Source organism: Protopterus annectens, chromosome 1.part1 (genome assembly GCF_019279795.1).
Source record: "Protopterus annectens isolate FY-2018-M chromosome 1.part1, PAN1.0, whole genome shotgun sequence".
In the NCBI taxonomy this organism is placed as follows: Eukaryota; Metazoa; Chordata; order Ceratodontiformes; family Protopteridae; genus Protopterus; species Protopterus annectens.
Window position 1 is genome coordinate 319,972,226 of NC_056726.1, and position 15,730 is coordinate 319,987,955.

Consider the following 15,730-nt stretch of genomic DNA (forward strand, 5'->3'; position numbering starts at 1 on the left):
GAGATGCCTAGCCAGGTACATTCCAATTGGTGCATTGTACTCGATAATGGGTCTGATGAGGGAAGAGTAGAGGGGCACCACTACATCCTTAGATCTTGATGCGAACCCTTTCGTGATCAGATGGGTCACATAGAAGGATTTTCTAACCACCTTGGCAACATGGTTATCAAAGGAAAGCTGACTATCTACCTGGGTCCCTAGATCCCTTATTACTTCTTCAGATTTCAGGGGGTTACCTCCTATGTGGTAGTTCGTGGGTACTCTGTTTTTTCCAAAGGGGATTACTACACATTTTTAGCATTTAGCTTGAGACCATGGCTTTGACACCATGCATCAGTCTCATTAAGGCCCTTCTGGAGGATATCCATGTCGGCCAGAAACTCTATTATAGCACCCAGTTTGCAGTCGTCCACAAACTTGGTCAGCCACAGCCCTTCAGTGCTTGCCTGTACTTCTGAGAAGTATATGCCAAACAGGAGGGGCCCCAAGACAGAGCCCTGAGGCACACCGCTCATTACTGGTCTGGATTCGGACTAATTCTACCATGTTTTGAAACACCTCTTCCTGAGCAGTCTCATAATCAGCCAGCCTTTTCTTCATTTTGACCTCTGAGTTTTGCAGCTTTATCACCTCATCTGAATATCTGTTTAAAGCATTTTGCTGTTTGTGCTGATATACTCCATCAATGTTTCATTTATTTTAACCAGGTCTGGGTGCACGTCTTATATCTTCCTGTAGGTTACTGGAACTCATGTCTGGAGATTGCATTGCTTTTTGCTTAACAACTGCGAAACTTTCCACAGTCAGTGCTGCTTCCTCAATTTTTGTGGCTGACTTTTTATCGAGTCCTCTGTATTTCTTTTTTCCGGCCATCCAGGGAGTACTCTTACTAGCCAGTTACTGACATTTACCCATAAACACAAACCTACTGGCCTTCTCTACTGAGTTTCAGTTTTCATACTGGGCAAGCTAGAATTAAGCTGTTACTCAATCTGCAGCCATCTTGGAAGGCGAAAACCTGACCTCCTTATCTAAAAGTGAATTTCGAATTTCCAACTTTACCTTATCTGTAAACTTTTAATAAGGCACCTAAGTATACCTCCTCAAAACTGTAGCAGAAGCAGGGGCCCTAGACATAGTATCTGCACAAACATTCATGCTCCTTAAGTCATGTTTAGATACTTGAGAAATGACAGAAACAACAAAAGTGAGATAGACACTATGATTGGGGATGTGTAGTAGCTAACTCTCTTAAACTATTTATACAAAAAGCCCCAACATATGAGACTAATAATTAAAAATTTTATACACAAGATCCTTTTTTTTTCATCCTCCACTTTTATCAAAAATTTCCAGTATCTTCCCCCTCCTTGCCCACAGAAGAATGGTTGGAGGACACCAAGAGCCTGTTCCCTACTGGTGAAGATGTGGAAATGGTAGCAGGGTCAGACCTAAGGTGAGAAAATAAACATTTGTTAGTTTGAGAGGCTTTAAAAAGTGTTTATGCTTTTTTGTGGGCTGAAGATTGTGCATCAGAGTTGCTACAGGCAGCATTAAATACATCCTTAATGCTGGCAACAGTGGAAGAATGGGCCTAGAATAAAGCATATCAATTTGTAACATATCATAAAATCTCCTCAATTCAGGGGGAAATCCATTTTTCCCATAAAAACAGCTCATCCATCCTGACTATAGTCTGAGAAAAGGAAAATTCTTCCACAAGAGGTTGTGGTGACCATTTTTCCTCAGAATCTGAAATTTGGGCTTGAGACTCTACAGAAGTCATCCTATCCTTGACTATGTCAGAATCCTCTGCCATGTTTTTCTCAGGAACATTTCTACTGACCTGATTTACAGGTAGTGTAGTCTTAGTACCAGGATTAATTGTCTGGAACAATTTCTTGACTAAGGCAAGAAAATAATCCTTTTTAATAGATTCCATAGGTCTTCTTTGGGGGCATCTCTGATGACAGACAAGCAGAAGGTGCTTCTACCCCATCAAGAGGTCTCTTCTCCTGGACACATCTAACAGCATCCCCCGTATGTCTCTGTCTCCCAATAAAGATAGTTCTCCCATGCCCAATTCAGACACTGGAACAGCCGAAGAGAACTTGGCTGACCCCTTGTTTATGGTGGCTGAAAGGACTACACCACAGGAATGGTTCTTTCGTAAGCTGTTTTTTTTTCTTTCTAGGACCTACAAAAGTTGGACCATCATGAGCGTGATATGTAACCATGCTGTGGCTGAGGAGAATGCTTTGTTTGCAATAAGGAGTGGTATGAGATGGATTGAAGGGAAGTTATCAATTTGTTTACATAAGCAGAACACTTGCACCTTCACACATGTACAGTGCTCCCACAACACTGTAATGTACAAGTGGCACACTAAAATCCTGACAGAAACCCCTCTAAACAAAATTTAGTTAGACACCAAAAATGTTGGTAAGTTGTTACAGGGTGAACAGGAGCACTACATAACCAGTAGTTGTCCCTCTCCAAGTAAAGCAACTCCCTACACTACACTTTCCTATTAAAATATAATGAAAAAACTTAAACAAGCAGTATATTTAGTCACCAATTAGCTCTAAAAATAGCCATCCCTCGACCAGAACTTCCTGGGTCTGTCGGCATCCACACATAAGTTGATTTTGACATGGGCTTAGTAATTGCCACTACCCTGAACCCCACCTAGTGTAAAAGCAGTCCTGCTCATAGGTATACACAGTAGGTCACTGCACTTGTGTGGGAAATGGGGAAAAATATCATTATTTCTTTAATGTTCTTCCCAAGCCCCAGATGCGACTATATCTTGTGCTGGATTGAGGACAGTATGGTCATTACTTTAACATTCCTTACAAACTTCAGAGGTATATATAGAGGGTCACTGTAGCTTGTATAAGAGCACTACACCGTTTAGGAGTACCACAATGGAAACATTATTGCAGTTTTTTTTTTCATTTTCCTCACTATCAAATATCTGATGAATATACAGCAGGCTATCTTTCAGGGGGAGAGTAAATAAACATGCTGTTTATACATGTCTGACAACAAATATGTTATGTTTTATTTCTCTTTTTCTGTTTTTCCCCAGTCTGACATCAGAAGAGTACACAAAAGGTAACTGTCTTTGGGGGGGGATACGGGGGGAAGAGGCACGCTGTATATAACATATAGCAGCAGCACGAAATATATGACTGAGGACATTTATGACTTAATTTTAATCCCAAGACGTGTTGTCCCAAAGTGCCTCCACTACAGGAGGTTTAAGGTATCACAGAGTGAAAGCTCTAGCTTGTCTGGGTTTTACTTGCAGGTTTTACTAACTTTAACACCAGAGGAGGGATACTTTGAAAGTGACCACCTACTCCTGGATGATATATGTATACTCACTAGCATTTGTCTTCTCAGTTTTTTTAATCAACTGCTGTTTGGTTAGCTTTGAGCATTAAAACTTAGATACAGCTTATTTCTTCCTTGAAATACAAAAGCAAAATTAAACGTATTTTGTGTACACGATTTTTCTTAAGTCCGAGGGATCAAAAGGTTGGAAAAAAGTTCTAAAATGAATCTCAGAGGATTTTGAACCCCACAGCTTCTGTGTGCTTAGCAGTTCCCAGATCCCCATCTTAATTTAATTATTGCTGGATAGACGTCATCATTTAGGAGTGCTGAAAGGAAACAGGAAAAAGCAAAGTTGAAGAGCAAGACTGAATTACTTTCCTTTATCATGGGTTTCAGTCATGCCATTTCTGGATGAAAAGATGATTTAATTATAGGCTTAGAAAGTGTGGCAAAAAGAATATCACATACAAATAAAATTAACTTGTGCAAGAAAAGCACCAGTAGTTCTGAGAAGTAAAACATGAATTAAAGTGAACAGAAAGTTTGTGTATCAAGAAAGTACAGTTGTGTACCTACCATAAATGTAGATGTTCGAGTGTATTCACTGTTGCAGTCATTACACTTGGGTTATCCTGCTGGCAGGCGACCCGCAGTCGGCCCAAGTTCCAAAGTCTTGGTCTGGCGTTGGTTGCTGTCGCCTCTTCCCTGACGTCAGTGCGCCAGGGGTATAAAAGCTGCAACCGATGCCATTTTCTTCAGTTTTTCTTACCCCAGATGTCAGGTGCCCCCAGGTAGGAAGGCTGGAAGATAAAATTATGCCAAAAAACATGCATATATTACTATAAACATTTCCTTCATCTACAAGCAAATATACCACATAGGTAGTATAGAGATGAGAAGTACAGAAAAGTCCCAGCAATGAAGAAGGGGGATCGTGGGTGGGTAACCTGGACTGCAACAGTGAATACACTCGAACATCTAGATTTATGGTAGGTACACAACTGTACTATGTTCATCGTGTTTCACTGTTGCAGTCATTACACTTGGGTAGAATCCCAAAGCTGAGGTTGGGTGGCTGGGTCTAAATTGGATTTGGAGAGGCTAACAAACCCTGCAGAACTGCAGTGGCAAAGCCTGCTCTGGATTTAGAGTAGACAGGTAAGTGGTAGTGCTTGGTGAAAGTGTGCACTGAGCTCCAGGTTGCAGCTTCTAAAATGTCTTTGGTTGGTACTCCTCTTAGGAAAGCTGCTGAAGTGGCTGCTGCTCTGGTAGAATGAGGCCTAATGCCCTTGGACACTGATCTGCCATGTTGTGCATAACAGAAGCGGATGCAGTGTCCTATCCATTTCAAGATTGTCTGCTTTGTAATAGGCTTCCCTTGTGATCCTGCAGCATATGCTACAAACAGTTGCTCAGTTTTTCTGAAAGCTTTTGTTTTGTCCAAGTAGAAACGTAGCTGTCTGTGAATATCTAAAGCGTGCAGAAGTCTCTCCCCTTTATTCTGGGGATTTGGGTAAAAAGTAGGTAAATGAATGGTTTGGTTTAAGGCCACATTGGAGACCACTTTTGGCATGAATGTTGGGTTTGTCCTAAGAGAAACCCTGTCCTGATGAAAAATGAGGAAAGGTTCCACAGCCATTAATGCCTGTAACTCTGAGACTCTTCTTGCTGAAGTTATTGCTAGGAGCAGAGCAGTTTTCCATGACAAGAATTTTAGATCAGCTGTGCTGGCTGGTTCAAATGAAGGCAGTGTGAGTTTTTCTAAAACAAAATTGAGGTCCCAAGTAGGTACTGGTGCTCTCCTTGGGGGTCTTATATTTTTTGCCTCTCTGAGGTACTGGCGTAGTAGAGAATGCGAAAAAATTGGAGATTCCGTATTGTAATGAGCTGAAATGGCAGAGGCATGGATTTTAATAGATGAAAAAGATAAGCCTTTGTCCAGCATCTCAGTTAGGTATTGTAAAATCTGAGGTATATTAGGGACAAGTGGTTCGAGCCCTTGTGCCTGGTTCCAAGCACAGAATCTCTTCCATTTTTCTGCATAAGACTTCCTAGTGCTGGGCTTCCTGGCTTCTAAAATTACATCCATAACAGCTTTAGAGAGAGGTGCAGTCTTAGAGGCTACATTATCTGCCATGCTGCCAAGTTCAAGGTTCTGAGTTGACTGTGCAGAATCTAATTGTTTTATTGTGTCAGAAGATGAGGAATTTGAGGTAGAAGCCAAGCTGGGCCTTGAGACAAATTCTTTAGGATTGGATACCAATGCTGGCGTGGCCAGTCTGGTGCAATCAGGATCATTTTTGGCCTTTCTTGTCTGACTTTTAGTAGCACCTTGGTGAGAAGAGGCATCGGAGGGAAGGCGTAGACTGTCAGGACTTTCCAGCTGAATGATACAGCATTCACTTTCCATGCTTGAGAGTGATAAGTTCTTGTGCAAAATGTCTGTATTTGGTAATTGTGAGGGGAGGCAGAAAGATCTATGTCTGGGCGTCCCCATTTCCTCATTATCATGTTGAACACTTGTGGATTTAGCTTCCATTTGTGAGGATCCATGAGATTTCTGCTTAGTTCATCTGCCAGTGTATTTTTTGTTCCTGGCAGGAATTGTGCCTGCAGATGTACTTGATAGGTCAGTGCTGTGTTCCACAAAGTCATGGCTTGTCTGCATAGGGGGTAGGAATGTGTGCCCCCTTGCTTGTTTATGTACCACATAACTGTGGTGTTGTCCATCTTTATTAATAGTTGCCCTGGATGTATTAGGTCCTTGAAAGCTGTCAGGGCATTCTGTACAGCTAGCATCTCTTTTTGATTGATGTGAAGATGCATTTGTTCCTTGGGCCACGTGCCTTGAATACATTTTCCTGCCATATGTGCCCCCCAGGCATAATCCGATGCATCCGTTGTTATTGTCTGCCTGGCTGTGGGTAAGGTGAAAGGCTGTCCCTTGTTGTGGTGACAGGCCTGGGACCACCATCGAAACTCCTGTTGTAGGCAGGGAATTAAAGTTATGAGTGTCTCTAGGCTGTGACAATGCTGAGTCCAAACACTTTTTAGATACCATTATAGTTTCCTCATATGCAGTTTTGCATATGGAATTAGTAGAATGCAGGATGCCATGAAGCCCAGGGCCTGCAGAATTTTTCTTGCAGGGAGCTGGGTTTTTGTTGCCATCATTTGAAAATAATGAGTCAGTTGCCTTTGTTTGTCTGGCGTGATAAGCCATCTGGGTAGTTGTATTTAAGCTTGCACCCAGGAATATTATCTCTTGAGAGGACACTAGTTTTGATTTCTTTTCGTTTACTGTATACCCTAGGCACATTAGCAATCTTTTTACAAACGCCAGATGCTTTAGAAGAATGTCCTTGCTCTATGCTTGAATAAGGCAGTCGTCCAAGTAGGGATATATTTGAATTCCTTTTTCTCTGCAAAATGCAATTACTGGTGCCAGGCATTTTGTGAAGACCCTGGGCGCAGTACATAAGCCAAAGGGCAGTGCAGAGAATTGGTAATGCATTGAACCTACTAAGAATCTGAGGTATCTTCTGTAAGGTTGTCTGATTGGGACATGCAGGTATGTCTCCTTGAGTTCCAAAGTAACTAGCCAAGCCTTCTTGCCCAGCATGGGCAGAAGTTGCTGCAATGTTAACATGTTGAATTTTGGAACATCCAGAAAAGTATTTAGGATTGACAGGTCCAGTATTGGTCTCCAGGCTTTGTCCTTTCTGGGTACTAAGAAAAGTCTTGAGTAAAATCCTTGTCCCTGTTCTTGCTGTGGAACTTTTTGAATAGCTCCCATGTCCATAAGAGCAGCAATCTGTTTTTGTGCCTCTGTCCATTGGTTTTGTGGCAGGTCTGGCATACCTTTTGGCTTTGGAAGCATGTGGAAGTGGAAACTGTAACCCTGAGAAACAATATTCAGCACCCATTGGTCCTGGGTGATCATGTGCCAATTTTTTGAGAAAATTTATTTATTTATTTTATTTATTTATTGCAGTTGGTTTAGTTACATAATAGGTACAACAGATAGTAAAAAAAAGACAATATCAAATAGTACAACATAATATAGTGGGGGGGGAAGTTTGATTGTTTGATCTTAATACTCTATTGGGTAGGTGCATTTAAAGGCGAGTTAGTTGAGTGTAAGTTAATTGATTGGGAAGTTCTAGCCATGTGGCTGGTGGCGAATTTTGAGAGGACTGAAGATTAGTTAGGAGTGGGGCCCATAAGAGAAGGGAGGGGATAGGAAAGTTTTGTCTATAAAGCATGCCAAGTTTTGATGGGTTTTTGATTTTTTTTTTAGTGAGGAGTAAATTTAAGTTGGTTGTCAATTTTAACATCCATTGCTCTGTTGTTTTACTGCTTGAGTTCGGTTGGATAGGTAACTAGAGAACCAGTGTAGGGAGGAGGAAGAAATGTTAAGTTCTGAGAGTTTAGTTAAGAGCAGGCTGTGTGAGATGGTGTCAAAGGCTTTGGAAAAAGGTCAGTAAGGTCAAATTTGGGGAACTGTGCATTCTTTGAAAGTGGTTAATTAAGATGCAAGTAGGAAGGGATATTATCAGGCGTTGGTATATGGTTTCAATTTCAGAAGGGAAGGAGTTTATAGAGGATAGTGGAGTTGGGAGAGTGGAAGGTGGAGGTTGGGGGGGTAAAGGGTGGTAGAAGAGGTAGAGGAGTTAGAGAGGATGGGAAGAGGAAAAGAGGAAGAGAAAGAAATAAAAAAATGAGTTAAAGTGGGTGGCCAGATCATTCAGAGGCATTAGGAGTCAGGGGGGGGGCTGGGTGTATAGGATGAAAGGAGAGAGATCCCTTTCCATCCTTTCTGAGGGTTTTATGTTATTTTTTTTTGGTGTAGAGAGAAATTGTTTATCAGAAGTCAAGTGATGAGTTTTTATTTTTTTTTTTGAAGCAGTCAAGTAGTTTTAAGAATGTTGTATTGAAGTGTGACATCTGAGGTAGTTGGATTGAACTTTTCTGGTCACGGATAGTAAATGTAGTGTGGGTTTGTTAAATAGTGAGGATGGGAGACAAGAATCCAAATCAGTATACTTCCAGTTGATTAGTTGAGAGAAATTGTAAAGGTTAATATTTTTAATGTTTGTTTGATTGTTGATTTGTAGTAGAGTAAGGAGAGTTTCAGCATTGTTAAAGTGTGAGTAGGTTTTGTGTGTAGGGACTGCTAGGAGGATGAATATATGAGAGGCAACCCCTCCCTTTTTTTGAGAGACCTGTCTTCCCTAATGATGGAGTAGTTTGGGGGATGATCTCAGAGTCATTTATATGTGGTTTTAAGGTAAAATAATGATTTATTTGTGGCTGTTATAGGGGAGGGCCTGGGGTATGGAACAGTTTATGTGGGCAGATAGCAAGGTAAAAGAGATTGGGTTCGTTGTGGAGGGGGAGGCTAGTAGTTATAGAAATAGTGCTAGCTTTCCCCCCCTAGGGGTGCTGTCAAAAGGTAAGTGCTTGGCATTTGCAGAGGGAAGTCATTGGGACTGTTTCCTGCAAGGTTGTGATTTGTCTTCCCCTCCTTCGGGGGCTGAAGCACCCCATTGTTTAGGTTTGTTGGAGCCTTGGGGTTGAGATCTGCCTCTTGGGCATCTGTATCTGCCTCTTTGTGGCCTGTCTGACACTGGAAAGGACCAATTTTTTGAAGGCCAGTTTCTGCTAAATCTAGGTGGTTGAACCTGTAAGAAATCTTTCACTGTCTGCATTGACTTTGCTTTATCCTCCATTTTCTTTAACACCTCTTCTGCCTTAACACCAAACAAAGTATCATGCTGTAATGGAGCATCCAATAATTTTACTTTAACATGGTCAGGTAAAGATTGTTCTTTCAACCAAGCATGCCTTCGAATGACAAGAGCCTGTAACTGCGGCTCTACAAGAAGCCTCTAATGAATCAAAACCACATTGCAGAGTATGCTTTCCCACTTGTTCAACTACATGCAATAAATCCTGCATTTCCTTACTGTCAGGACTTTCTGTATTTGAAACCATTTTCTGTTTTAACAATGACATGAGGTACTGTTGGTATTTAAGCATGTGAAACTGACAGTTTAAAGCTCTTACAGCTAAAGTAGCAGAAGTGTAAACTTTTTTCCCCCATCTGTCCAGAGCTCTGGAATCCCTATCTGAGGGGACAGGATTTTTAGCAGTGGAAGCCTTAACCCCCTTAGGACCCTGAGAAATTGTTTCTGGGTCTGCAGCAGGGTTTTTGTAAAGAAATTTATGAGAGCCAAGGACTCTGTAGTACCTGTCTGGCTTGACTGCTGCAGGGGGTAAGGAGTCAGGAGACAGACTGGATTCTGTAAAGACATCATCAACAATATCAAGCACAGGGGGGATAGCCAGGGGCCTGTGCTGAGGCAATAAAAGGAAGTCTCTGAGCCTTTTCTTGGATTCTGAATAATCCTGGCTCTCCCAATGGAAATGCTCCCTCATGGTGTGCAGAGTTTCCCCAAAAGAATAATCCTCAGGCGGAGAGGCTGAAGGTATGGACTCTTCTGCATCAGAGTCCTCATAGGGAGGGAGAGAATATCCCTGATCAGAAGAGGAATCAGAGGAAATGGAAACCTGGTCAGAGGAATCATAATCAGTGTCTTGCCTAGGCCTTTTGTCAGGAGGGGGATGGGAACCCCTGATCAAAGTAATTAGGTCTTCGGCCATTTTAAGCATCTGTTTCTTTGGCATGGATGACTGTTCTGGAGAATGCTGTACTTGTTTCCTTGTCTTTAATGGAGTTTTTGACTTTGCCTTTGCTGCTGTAGTGGGCTTAATTGTAAGCTGTGAAGGTCTGAAAACACCCTCAGAAGCCGATGCCTGCTCAGCCGCTCCGGACCCATCTGAGGGAACAGTTTCCGTAGGCCCAATACCTTGAGTTTCCACAGGCCTCTGTGTCTCCACGTGGCTGTCGGTTGCGGCCTGTGGCTCTGAGGTAGCGGGTGTCAGGGGCTGCGAAAGCGCCTCACTGAGAACTGGCGACTGGCCTAGAAGAGGTTTCGTCGTTGGTTTTGGACCACGGATGCCTGTCCTTTTCTTTGCGTTTTTATAAATTCTGGTCGTCGGTTGTTCCGACGGCATTTTGTAATTAAACCTTTGGCCAAGATAATGTGAAGCAAATTCAAACCGACGTTTAATAGTGCATTTATTGAATCTAGCACAAAACCGACAACTAGTGACGTCGTGGTCAGGGCCTAGGCAAGGAATACAGTAAGAGTGAAAGTCCTTATGAGGTATTTGCTTCCCACAAGAAATACAATTATTAACTTTTACTGACATCGGTCTGGAGCAAGAAAAAGTTTCCCCAATGGGGTACTTAGCTTTATTGAAGACTTTGGTTCTGAAACTCAATTTTGAAAATCTCAGGAGTCGGCTGACCGGCACTTGTGAACTGCTTTTGCTTCGGGCACCGCGCGGCAAGAAAGACTGGAGAAAATGGCGTTGGTTGCAGCTTTTATACCCCTGGCGCACTGACGTCAGGGAAGAGGTGTCAGCAACCAACGCCGGACCAAGACTTTGGAACTCGGGCCGACTGTGGGTCGCCTGCCAGTAGGATAACCCAAGTGTAATGACTGCAACAGTGAAACACGATGAACATCCAATTTCAGCTCAGAAAATGGGTAAACAGTACAGCCTCTATTAAAGAAGAGCAAGATTCTCCTCTGTACTCTCCACACAGTCTAAGTAAAGTGATTAAATTACAGCACTGCTCAATGCTTATAGCTCAAAAAGTGATTTCAACTATGTCAAATGCTATTTTTTCAACACTAAATGAAAAGTACAGTTTACAGCAGAAAAAGATAAAGAAACAAGCTCCAATTTGCATATATTTAAATACATCCACAGGACGGTAAGGATTTCTTAGATTCCCACCTGATATTTCATTTGCACCAGAGGTATTCAAAATTACTGCACATATATTGGAAGACTTGGAAAGAGTTGTAAGCATAACTAATGCTCTATTAGTGTGAATCAAGAAGCAAAAACAGCATGACAAGAAACTGATACAGTTACTGAATAAATAAAGACAGCAAAGTTTCAAATTAAATAACAGTGAAATTTAAACATGTCTGACAAGCCTGAGATACATGGGTCAAGGCTCTGAAACCTGAAGAAGAAAACAAAAAAACAGAAAAAGCAACTGTTCAAGTGATAAACCCAGAAGACGGGCAATAGCAGGGTTATGACTGTGAGCTGTAGTTCCTCTGATAGAGGGTTTGATTCCCTCAGCCTTCATTTGATTACTGCGTGACCTTAAAGCAAACCACTTAACCAGACATTGCTACTAGGTCACCCATGAACCAGTGGGCCTACTTGGTTAACAAATGTTGGTTGTTATTATTATTACTACTACTACTGGGTCTGTATTAAGTCTGCGAAAATGCCTTTCAGCGACCGACTGTTCGCTGAACGATAATTATAGTTATGTACTCACCATAATTTGGTGTTTGTGTTATCCGTAGTCACCATTCATCATGTCAGCATCTAGGAATACTTTAGACAGCAGCTTAGCTCAAGCTCCTCCTCTCCCATGATGCTCTGCTGTCCTCTAACCCCTCAGAGTGAGTTTGTGCTGGAGAAGGAAGACAGCCAGAAAAGCTTAGCACTAACAAAGGTCCACCAACATCCTGCTAATCCTTCAGAAAGGGGGCCAGAGGGTGGGACCATGATGAATGGTGACTATGGATAACACAGATGCCAAGTTATAGTGAGTACATAACTATAAATCTGATGTTATCCTAGTCACCATTCATCACGTCAGGGTCAGAGTCCTCAGTTACCCAAAACACTGGGTGGTCTCAAGGAAGGACATGCCGAAGAATTGTGGAGCCAAAAGAAGCCCTTCTTCTAGAAATCAGGTCAAGTTTATAAAGGGAGATAAAGGTATGGCGTGAAGACCACATTGGTGCTGCACAAATGTCATCCAAAGATTGGCGGGCTATGAATGCAGTTGAGGTGGCCACTGCCCTGGTGGAATGAGCCCTAACTGGTCCAGGCAAAGGAGAACCACATGAGGAGTAAATGAAGGAAATGCACTGAGAAATCTAACGGGAAACCGTAACCTTTGACACCACTTGACCCTTTCTTTTAGGTGAGAAGGTCACAAATAACAGGTCTGAGAGCCAAAAGGATTTAGTTCTATGTGGAGAGAAATGAAGCTGATTATGAACATCTAATGTATGTAAAAAGTACTCTCCCTTATTGGTATAGTTAGGGAAGACCACCGGAAGTTGGACTGATTGATTCAGATTGGCCTTTGAAGCAACCTTGGGCATGAAAGAGGGATTGGGTTTCAAAGCCACGCTATCTTTATGAAATATTAAATAAAGAGGCTTAATTGTAAGAGCCTGCAACTCTGATACTCTTTTAGCTGAAGTAATGACCACTAAAAGGGCAGTTTTCTAAGAAAGAAACTTAAGATAACATGATGCAGCAGGTTCGAAGGGGAGGGGGGGGTTGGTTAAAAATTGCAGCACCAAAGAAAGATCCCACAGGGGATAAGTGTCCTTGACGGGGGGTGGTGTAAGAAAAACGCACCTTTCAAAAAGGCTTTGCAGAGCCAAAAAGAAAAGGTAGGATTGTTGTTGAGATGAAAATTGGAAATTGCTGCCAACTGAACTTTGATCGTAGAGAAGCTGGCACCCTCCTTAAAAAGAGAGGCCAAGAAAAGGAGAATCTCAGGAATGGGGCTGAAAAAGGATTGAGATTCCTATCTTTCACCCAGATGGAGAATCTCCTTCACTTACTCCTGTAAACTTTCTTCATGGAAGACTTCTGAGAAGCAAGGATAATGTCCTTCACTGACAACGCTTGTCTGGACTTAGATAAAATCACTGGAAGTGGACAAACCATGGTGTCAGACGGAGGGTCTGCAGATTCGGGAGTGGTAGTAGAGGCGGATGGGAGATTAAATCTGGAATTGGATCAAGTACCAAGACAGGTGTTTCAGATGCGACCGTAAGAGGGGTAACCACACCTCCGAGGCCAGAAGGGAGCAATGAGGATCAAGTGTGTCCTAAGGTGTCTGGCTTTCTGACGAACTCTGGGAATTAAGGGTAACGGAGGAAATCCATAAAGGAGACGCAGAGGCCAAGTGTGAGTCACTGCATCTCTGGGGGACCCCCCCTCTGGGGGGATCAAGGCAAAGCAACTGCTGCATTTGTGATTGAGAGAGGATGCAAACAGATCATAGCTCAGTTGGCCCCACCAACGGGACATCTGCATTGCCACTACAGGATTTAGGGATCACTTGTGAGGGGTCAGAATAGGCCTGCTCAGCTTGTTCACCAGCATGCTGGATGCTCTGAGAATGTGTTTTGCAATGAGAAAGTGCCCCAAGGACATCACTGATTCCCAAACCCTCATGGCGTTGCGACAGAGCAGATAAGAATGTGTGCCCTCTTGCTTGTTAATGTACCACACAACAGCCATGTTCTCCATGTGAACTGCTATCATCCCCCAGAGGGAGGCAATCCTGAAAAGCTTGCAATGATAGAAGAACTGTTCTCATCTCCAGAACATTTTTGTGCAGTTTGGTCTCTGAAGGGGACCACGTCCCATGGAGAGTCTTCCCTTGAAAGTGCCACTCCACCCTAGGAGGGAAGTGTCCGTGTTGACCGTGGCCATGTGAACTAGGGGGGAGAAAGACCTGCCCGCTAGGAGGTCCAGGGAATGCATCCACCACAAAAGGTGTTTCTGACAAATTGGAGTGTGATGAATGGGGACTGACAGGGATGAGACAATGTGGACCACTGGACTGCTAGGGTCCACTGCAGTATTCTCATGTAGTACCCAGCAAGTGGAACAAGATAAATGGCCACTGCCATGGAACCTGGAGCCCTGAGAATGGGTGACACTGGAGGACAATTTTGCTCCAGAAGAACCTGAATATAAGAGAGGATAATAAGCACCCATCTGGGAGGAAGAACTGCAATCTCTGAGGAGGTATCCAACTGAGTGCCTATAAATTCCAATTGTTGAGACAGGTTCAAGGAAGATTTTGCCAGATTCACTGTTATCCCCAACTGATCGAAGAGCTGAAGCAAGAAACATAAGTTCTCCAGCTGTTGATGCTTTGTGGGGGCTGTAAGGAGCCAATCGTCTAGATAGGGAAACACCTGGAGTCCCTGTAGCCTGAGATGAGCTGCCACCACTGCCATGCATTTGAACACCTGGGGCCTGTGGTGAGGCCAAAGGTAAGGTCTCTGAACTGAAAATGATCTGCTCCCAAGTAAAAGCAGAGAAATCCCCTGGAACATCAGTCTATCTTGATATGGTAGTACGCATCCTGGAGATCCACTGAGCACATCCAGTCATTGTTGTGCAAAAGAGGCACAATGGACTGCACAGTGCCATCCGAAACTTCGACTTCTTGACAAATAGGTTTAGTAGGCCGAGGTCCAAAATGGGACGCAGGTCCCCTGTTTTCCTGGGTACTAAAAAACAGTGGGAGTAAGTTCCGGTTCCTCTCTGTCCTGTTGGGACCTTTTGGATGGCTCTTTTTTGAGCAAGTTGCAAACCTCCAGAAGGGCTAACTCTCTCTGACTGGGTGGCACATCTCAGAGAATTCTGTTCTTTGGTTGGATTTCTGAAATGGGAATGCAATAGCTCCTGGATATAATTGTTAGCATCCACTGATCATTTGTGATATTTGCCCAGGTTAAAGGCTACAAAGCCAACCGACTTCCGACTGCCTTCAGGGCAAGACAGTCTGGCAACGCCTCAGGGACGTTGAAAGGGTTTCTCAAAGAAAGGCTCCCTGGAACCTTGATTTTGCAGGCCTCCTCTGCCTCTGGGGCAACATCTGCCACTGAAACCTCTTCCCTGTTCCATAGAAGAGGAATTGTCTTGAATGTCCTGAAAGGACGACTGCGCCTTGCAGAACCATATCTTCTTTTTCACCCCTTTTGGGTCTTAGAAAAGGACCTTTGAAGGGTAGAAAATTTGATCCAGACAGCTGACAGCGTCTTCCCTTCCTGTTCACTGCAGGTTAAAGTCTCCTTAATGCTGGGTCCAAAGAGGGTGGAACCATCAAAGGGACGCATTGGTGAAAGATGGTTTGAAGGTCTCTGCCTGTACCGGCTGCCCGTGAGGAACCATCTGCAGCATTGGAGATTAACTTCATGGACAAGTTGGCTATGGAAGTAAGAGTGGCCAGCTTGGGAGAAATGGATTTAAATTCCTCCTCAGGCATGGACTCTGTGAGGGAAGTTGAAAGTTCCTTAATCAAGTCCCTCTGGAGACGGGTGAAATGAGTTAGATAATTTAAAGCTCACAGGCTGAACAAAGCAGATGCGAATACCCGCTTTCCAAACCTGTCCAGAGCTCTCGATTCATAACTGGGAGGATGGACAGATGAACTCTGCTCTGGCAGCTCTTTCTTGGTAGT

General features: G+C 43.2%; 1 protein-coding gene across 2 annotated transcripts in view; it reads right to left on the bottom strand.

Moving 5' to 3' along the window:
* The window catches only part of WDR7 (WD repeat domain 7), a 3,592,087-nt gene that overhangs the window by 1,563,920 nt on the left and 2,012,437 nt on the right, over nucleotides 1-15,730 (bottom strand). The window lies entirely within an intron of this gene.